Below are 8255 nucleotides of genomic sequence, written 5' to 3'. Positions count from 1 at the left end.
TGGTGGGTATACTTGAGTCTGTTCACTGTGAGACCTGGGAAGCTGAGGTCTGATGTACGTGTGTGGACAAGCTGTAGCCTGCACAGCAGGAAGGGATCGCTCAGAGCCGTGCTGCGGTGGTGTTCCATGTAGCGCCTTGCAGGCACTGTCAAGCACCAGAGATGGTCTGCTGCCACTTCTGCATCCAGCCAAGGCCCGGGGGCAGCTGCTCCCCCAGCACGACCATTACTTGTCAGAGGTGCTTTGGCAGCTAGATGGCAGCAACTGGCGAGTGCTGTGCTTCTGCTCATACAAAGCCCTCTGTGCAGCTAGAGCGAGTTCAAGGCAGGAGGAGCATCCCGAGCAGGGATGCCTTTGCTAATGGCTGGAAACAAGGTGGGATGCTGATTCTGAAGGCGCTTCTGTCTGAGCTTGAATTTCAGCCTGCAGATGCCTGGCCTGTGATGGGTGGAACGTGATGGTTGGTGACGCTCACAGCTACAGGGTGTGAGGGCCCTTGCATAGGAGCTGATTCCTCGAGAGGCGTGAGAGGGTTGGCACCCTCCAATTCCTGGGAGGGCCCAAATGCCCTTGGGCAACGGAGGGTGGTCGCAGTGGATCTGTGGGGCTGGGACCAGCAGGCTTTGCCTGAGCGCGGGACTGGAGTAGCTCAGTTTCCCGATGAGAGCACAGTCAACATCCAATCCTACTGCCCTGCTTTCTTTCTAAAGGAACTGACCACCAAAGTGAGCAGGATGCACTGCAGGAAAGGCAGCCATCCCACACTGCCAGTCTCGGGCAGAGGAACGCAGGCAGCGCCAACAACTGTCATGCCAGGTAATTTCTGTCCGTGGTCATCCAGTGTCACTCACCAGAGCCACTGTGTGCCTGCAGGCTCTTGCTGCCTGCTCTTGCCACGCCAGGTCAGCAGCCGAACCTGAGCGTGTGAGCACAGGGCACGTGTAAAAGAAGCCAGGGATGGCTCTCTGAACACGGCTGACCTCAGTGGGGTGTGGAGAGTTGTTCCAGCAGTGTGCCGGAGAAGGTACGTGCAGGCCTCTGTGACGCTGCTCAGCTCCCACCACTCCCAGTTCCCAGAGAGTGGTGAGTTTTGCCCTTTTGGAGCAAAGCCACCCGAGGGCGATGAGCGGGGTCCTGTGTGGGAGGAGCCTGCAGGAGTGTTTCTCCCCTGGGCTGGCTCCGGCTGTGCCCTGTGCTGGCTGGAGCCCGACCTTCAGCCGGGGGGGGGTGTCCTGCGGGAGAGCGCGGGACGCGTGCGCTGGGGAAAGTGCGAGGGATTCTGCTCTGCAGTGCTTCCCACAGACAAAGCCCAGACCCCAGGGCACAGCCCCAGCCCTCGGCCCAGAGGAAGACACGGGCAGTGCCTGTGCGGCCTCTCCCTACCCAACGAGAGGTGGAAGCAGTCCTTCTTGTCCTCTGGTGCCTGGGCGCCAGAGGCAGAGGCACCCACTGATGAAAATCTCCTGGGTCCATGAAGCACACTGAGAGGTTATCTGTAGCGCAGGTGAAGGTAACGTGGGACGTTGTCTCGTTTCTCCCAGGGATGAATGCCGGGACGAGCACAAAGGCTGCTGTTGGCAGATCTGCGCGAAGGCGCCACATCGCAGCGATGGTACTGTTCTCAGCTGTGCTGCTGTCTGCGCTGGTGCTGGCCTGTGGTGCTGTGATATGGATGTGCCAAAAATACGTGTGAGTTGGCTTTTCCCCAGAACACTTTCATTGCTGCATTTGGCAACGAAGCATTTGTGGTGCCAGGATCCTGGGCGGCCAGATCAGTTGCTGGCAGTACACGGCCAGGACTTACGTTGCCAAGTCTTTCAAGTTTCCCCTTATTTCCTGTCAGTGAGTAGTGCTTTCTGAAACTCATTCTCACAGAGTGTGCAAGAGAGAAGAGAGAGCAGCAGAGCAGGCTCATCCTGATACCAACTAGGAGAGAGTTCCAACTGGAGACGAGGGCAGAACGGAGCTGGGAGAGGCAGCCGAAGAGACTCTTGCCCCATCAAAGAAGAATCTCAGCCATCGTCCCAGTGCATTCCATTCTGCCATCCAAGAGGCCAAAGGTCTTCAAAGTCATCTGGAAGACTTGGAGCTTGAACTCAAAGCCGTGAAAGAGGTCCACGGGAACAGTCCTGAGTGCTGCTTTCTGTCAGGGGACGGCCCTGAAAGTGAGAGCGGAGAACCAGCAGCAGAGCTTTTGTCCTTCACCCTGCATTCTCTGGGACAAGCATCAGCAACATTTCAAAGATTCTTAGCTCGGCACAGCTACAATCCTGTTGAGGGTCCTAATGAGGAGCCAGAAAGCGAGCTTCCTCTGACCGCTGGACAACACCTTAACGTCTTTGGAGCTGTGGATGAGAATGTCTGGTTTCAGGGAGAGCTGACAGATGGCACAAGAGGACTGGTCCCATCCAGTTTGGTTGCGGAGGTTTCAGATGATGAACTGGATACAACGATGCCTCCGGAGCTCTGTGCTCTCCTGCTGGATACTTGATGAATAAGTGGATGCAGAGATTCCATCATGCAGCAACATCCTGTCAAAATTCCTGCGTTACTCCATCTGCAGGACTACCCCCTGCTCCACTTGATGTTCAGGTGGAGTGTGTGCAGGACGTGGATGAGCTCCTTTGGGAACACTCTGAGGTGACTGACAGTGTAACTGCATAGTCTTGTGGTATATTAAACAAACAAACAAACAAACACCACCCACAATAAAACAACCAACCAACCAACCCAAAAAGCGCTGCTCTTTTTCTTGGATACACTGAGGTGATCCTTTTTCTAGCTGAGACTTTGCAATGAGTCTTGAAGCAGATTTGAGCCGGTAGAAGTTGGCAGTGTCTGCATTCCGTTCTCCTGATTTCCTTGCTGGTCAGAGTTAAGGTGCCATGCATCCATTCCCCAGCCCTAGCTGTCTCCTGAATCATGAGAACAGCCTTTCCATATTGTGGAAAGAACTGGAGTGGATTCACGCTGAAGGACAAGATGCTTGCAGACACGTAAGCTCAAGAAGAGAATGCAGAGTCCACGGAAACTCGCTGCCAAACAACGATGAGAAAGTAGAATAGGCTCCTGTTGTTGAAGATGGGACGGTGAAACAGATGTCTCAGCTCAACACAACGCCAGTAGGAGCTGGTTCGGGCTACCCCCCCTTAAAAGGTCGGAAGTTCACAGCGAGGTAGACTACGAGCCTTCATCCACTGACCGCCAGAGACCCCCACCACATTTTTAGGACGCGTGCTCAAGAGGGTGGGACAATACGTTAATAGTTTCTCAGAATTCCAGCCCATTTTTGTGGAACGTAATGAATATGTGGATGTTATGTCTGTAAGTATGTAACCAGTGCTTTTCTCTGTGTGCGAGTTAGGAGGAGATATCCCCCCCCGCACCCGGCGCCGTAATGAGCGTACCTGCTTTGTAACCTTACGTGGGTTCCAGAGTTTGATTCCACACGTCACTCCCTTCACTATTAAGAGGACAAAGAACTTCTGGCACAGAAGGATGCCCACCTGCAAGGCTCAAATTGCACGCTGCTTCCTCCCTCTCTGCTCAGTAAAACTCTGTGTTGGGCTCATTTGGAAGGAAGGTTTGGTGTTCTGACTTCCTGGACAGTTGTTACCTAAAGCCTGGAGTGCCTGTGTCAACTGTGGCGGTGCAACTGCCACACCTTCTCTCCCCCTTCTCTCAGGCCTCTCGGTGCACCACTTCTCCTGAGACAAAAGGCGGAGGACCGGTACGTGGAGGTACTCCTCCTCTTCCCTTGCCCCTGCTTGCCTCTGGGTAGCAAGGGGCAATGAATTGGAACATTAGGGGATGCCCTAGTTGTATCTGACTCCTGCTTTGCGCCCCACTGCCCAGGAACAATCCTGGGGTCAAGTCGTCGTCTGACAGCCTGGGACGCGTGAACACGAATCACGGCTCAGGTGGGGTAGCGTGGAATCCGTGAGTCCAGCAAGTTCTGGGGTTTGCACAACTGGTAGAAAGAACCAGAAGATTTTGCCATGCGAGGGGGCTGGTATGGAAAAGTAGCCGTCAGATCTCCATCGTCTCAGACCCTATAACTAGAGATTCAAAGCGAGTGTTAATCAATATCTGAAGGGAAGTGGGAGGAAAATGGATGAGGCCAGGCTCTTCTCGGTGGTGCGTAGCGGAGGACAATGAGCAGTGGCCTAGAACTTGAGCACAGGAAGTTCCATGCAAACATGTGGAAGACCTTCTTTACGGTAAGGGTGGGGGAGCCCTGGGACGGGTTGCCCAGAGAGGTGGTGGAGGTTATGACCAGCATCTCCTCTGGGTTGGGATGCCTCTCAGGTACTGCCAAATCCTCGAGGCCCTCTACCAATGATAGTGTACCAAGGATAGTCTACTGTGCTGTGATCTTCAGGGACGTTTTCAACACAAGCCATCCTATTGTTCTGTGATCTTCAAGGACACTTCCAACGTACAAAAATCCAGTGGTTCTGTGATCTTCAGGGAGCCATGCAACACAAACCATTCCAGCGTTGTGTGATTTTAGAAGCTGGACGTGAGCCAGCAGTGTGTGCTGGCAGCCCGGAAGGCCAAGTGTGTTCTGGGCTGCGTTAAGAAAGAGGTGGCCAGCAGGGAGAGGGAGGTGGTTGTCCCCCTCTACTCAGCTCTTGTGAGGCCCCATCTGGAGTACTGCACCCAGGCCTGGGGCCCTGTATGAGACCTGTTGAACTGCAACTCCACCTGTGTGACCGGAAGGGGTGGAGCCAGGCTCCACCTCTCCTAAACCCCATTTAAGGGCTGACTGCCACGGAGGAAGGATCGCTCTCTGAAGATCACTCCTCTTGGAGCCCTTTTGGCGAGCCCTAGGACACGGGTAAGCTTCCTGTTCATCTCTGATTATTCCTTTTCAAAGGCGATAGTTTCTTATATCCGTATCCTTATTTGCTCTACAGGCTCCCAGTAGAGGAAGGGTGTGGAGCTGTTGGAGCGGGTCCAGAGGAGGGCCACTAAGATGATCAGAGGGCAGGAGCACCTCTCCTATGAGGAAAGGTTGAGGGAACTGGGCTTGTTTAGCTTGGAGAAGAGAAGGCTCCAGGGGGACCTCATTGTGGCCTTCCAGTACTTGAAGGGAGCGTATAAACTGGAAGGGGAACGACTGTTTTTGAGGGTGGATAGTGGTAGGACAAGGAGGAATGGTCTTAAACTGAGACAGGGGTGGTTTAGGTTAGATATTAGGAGGAAGTTTTTCACCCAGAGGGTGGTGACGCACTGGAACAGGTTGCCCAAGGAGGTTGTGGATGTCCCGTCGCTGGAGGCATTCAAGGCCAGGCTGGAAGTGGCTCTGGGCAGCCTGCTCTGGTGGTTGGCGATCCTCTGGTGGTTGGCACATAGCCGGGGGGTTGAAACTCGATGGTCATTGTGGTCCTTTTCAACCCAGGCCATTCTATGATTCTGTGAGATTTTCCAGGACCCTTCCAATGCAGGCATGACTGGGAAGAGGCAGGGCTGCTGCAGCCCCAGCCCCACCTGACATGCGAGAAAAGGTATCAGCAGTTGTAGGTTTATTTTTTTTGGAAAAAAAAAAAAAAAAAAAAGTATACACATTTTAATAGTGCTATATTTAGGGTAGACTTGCGCTTTTATTCGTAGTAAAGAACTTAAGAAGTGAAGTCCCATTTTAGAATCTTTCTTATTGAAAACTAAGTCTGATTCTTCTTGTTATTTTTGCTTCCATTTGGCCCGCTGAATGCCAGAGGGTCAGTCAGCACTGAGACTGCCTGGGAAGCTTCTCTGTAGGGACGGGTGTCCCTGGAGCAGCGGGCCCAGGCCCAGTCTGTGCTGCTGCGTTCCTGCTGTGCCCCTCTCCTGGTCTCCCGCTGCCCTGCGTGACCATGGCTGTGCAGCTGATCCTGATTGTCCCCTCTGTACGGCGTGTGTGCGTGCCACTATGGGGTAGGGGCATGTTTGACCTGCCCCATTCTCCACCCCCTTCTTCCCCACATCTGCCTCACTCTCATCTGCCTGCTGCTGGCTTTGTTCCGGGCGCTGCAGTGCTCTGTGCCCAAAACTTACCACCAGGAGCTGTTCTACCGGCTGTGCCCACACCTCGCTGGCATATGTGTCTGAGAAGCCCCTGCACGTGGCCAGCGAGGACCTGCTGCCCTTTTGAAATAAGCACTAAGCAGGGCTTATTGTCACCAGGTAGCCAGACAAGATGAGTGAGAAAATGTATGCTGTCTTTTGACACAAATACATAAGCCCCATGTGGTGCCTGGTTCAGCAGTTCAGCTTGCCTTCACGCACTTTGCCTGGTCATAGGGAAAGTGGCAGGCTCTGATTCAATGGCAGTGTTGTATGGACACTGTATTGGATGTATATAGGCAATGTATTTGGATGCTCTGCTTCCAAAAGTGCAACAGCTTCTGGAGACCCAGGTGGGACCCCATAGGTGACGGTCCTCTCGGCACCAAGCGTCCAGTTGCCAGCAGCAGTGAGTTCACTTTGGGGGACTTTGGTGATGGGAGGTGCCAACCAGCAAGCCTTCAATTTCTGCTACTAAATGCAGGCTTGGAAGCAAGCTACGTGTGGGAAATATACTTGGTGCAGGAAAGGGGATGTCCTTAGCCAAGGTGCTGGAAAACTGAAGGAAAACAGATGAAACTGCAGATCTATCAACAAAAACGTAAGCACGTGACACTTGACTTGGCAGGTCTGTGAGAAGGTCAGCTTCCCCGTGTTTGTATTTCAGCCATCATCCTCCATACTGGAGAGGCTTTATTCCGCTTGGCTTGCTTAATTGCAGCACGTTTGACTACGCATGGATAACCTGTGCAATAGCAGTCCTTGATCCAGAGCCCCATTTCCATATTGCATCTCTTCCCCAATGGCCTGAGGTGTCATGGGTGCACCGAGCTGGAAATAATTCCCTCCTGGGGGCTGTTGAAGCCCTAGAAATGTTTGCCAAGTGAAGCTGTGGATGCTCCATCCCTGGAGGTGTTCAAGGCCAGGCTGGGTGGGGCTCTGGGCAGCATGACCCCGTGGGTGGCATCCCTGCCCACGGCAGTGGGGTTGGGGTTCTAAGCTCTTTGCTGTCCCTTCCACCCCAAGCCGCTCTATGATTCTGCGTTTCTATGACGTAAGCACGGGCCCCACGCAGCCCTGGTGCAGCACATCACAAGAGCAGCAGCCCGCGGGGGAGCCGCCACCCGGAATCTCGGAGCCGTGAGGTCACAATGCCCCGTCCAATGGCTGTGCGGTGCTGTGCCGTGAGCTCACAAGGCCTGGCTGCGACGCTGTACCTGTGCCGCAGGCTTTGCTCTGTGCGACGCTCACTGTGGCTGCAGCGGTGGTGTTGGAAGCATGGTGCGAGTGTGGGGAGCCATGGCCCTGCACGCTTTGTCCTCTTCCTCCTACTGATGGCCATGTGTTTCCGGGAGACCTGTGCTGCTCCGTGGCGAGCACCGGGAGCAGGTGGGTGGGCAGAGATGGGACACGGACTGAGCAGCAGTGGGGGCAAGAAGTCAGGCTGTGTCCCCACGGCCCTGTGCCACACTTCCCTGGGGCTGGCCTTCCATGGGGGGTGGTGTTGGGCAGGGGGCGATGGGCAGCACCGCAGGAGCCGGGCAAGAGCCCGTGGCAGCGCTGCTCCCTCAGGGCTGGCTCCAGCCATGCCGGGCCATGGCTCTGCTGCTTGCTGGCTGGAGCACAGCCTTCGTCGTGGGAGATGTCCTGGGGAGAGCTTGGCAGATGTGTGCTGGGAGAAGCGTGAGCATTTCTGCTCCAGGCTCATGGTACTCCCCGTAGATGAATCCCAGTTTCCAACACAGAGCCCCGGCCCACAGCCCAGAGGAAGAGACAGGCGTGCTTTCCTCCAGTGCTTCAGTGTGACCTTCCTGTGCATTGGAGGCCTCCCAGTAAGAAAGCCCCCAGGAGCTGCATCTTCTTCCATGCGGTCCGTGAGGGATGTGGCACATGGCCTGGAGAGAGTATTGTGTACGCTGCCAGGTGCCAGCCTACAGGTCATCCTGGCCACTCTGCAACTTTGGGAATCGTGACCTGAGTCCTTCTCCCATCCCGTTCCACGGCCCAGCAACATCCAGTTACTGAGGGAGAAGGAGATCACACCATCCAATGGGACCTTCTTTCATGTGTTCTTGATTCTAGGAGATGAACTTGGTGCTCCCTTTCCGGATGATCGTTTGGATCCGGATTTTGTGCCTGTGCCTCTGGGACAACCCAGAGGTAAGTTGTGAGTGTCTGTTTCCTTGGAGGCAGAAACATTCATGCTC

At 54.6% G+C, this 8255-nt stretch overlaps 1 long non-coding RNA gene across 4 annotated transcripts; it reads left to right on the top strand.

The window, feature by feature from the left end:
- The first annotated feature begins 769 nt into the window (after positions 1-769).
- LOC121106530 lies at positions 770-8198 on the top strand. 4 transcript variants are annotated; one of them, XR_005843630.2, is made up of 4 exons: positions 918-1024; positions 1542-1689; positions 1876-6649; positions 8131-8198. It is a non-coding gene; the product is annotated as an uncharacterized LOC121106530 (long non-coding RNA). The 4 variants fall into 4 exon arrangements; XR_005843632.2 differs by lacking the exon at positions 8131-8198 and adding an exon at positions 7794-8122; XR_005843633.2 differs by lacking the exon at positions 8131-8198 and adding an exon at positions 7075-7089.
- The last annotated feature ends 57 nt before the right edge of the window (positions 8199-8255 follow it).

Source organism: Gallus gallus, unplaced genomic scaffold (assembly GCF_016699485.2).
Source record: "Gallus gallus isolate bGalGal1 unplaced genomic scaffold, bGalGal1.mat.broiler.GRCg7b scaffold_120, whole genome shotgun sequence".
Taxonomy (NCBI): Eukaryota; Metazoa; Chordata; class Aves; order Galliformes; family Phasianidae; genus Gallus; species Gallus gallus.
This window is presented reverse-complemented; position numbering and strand designations above follow the sequence as displayed.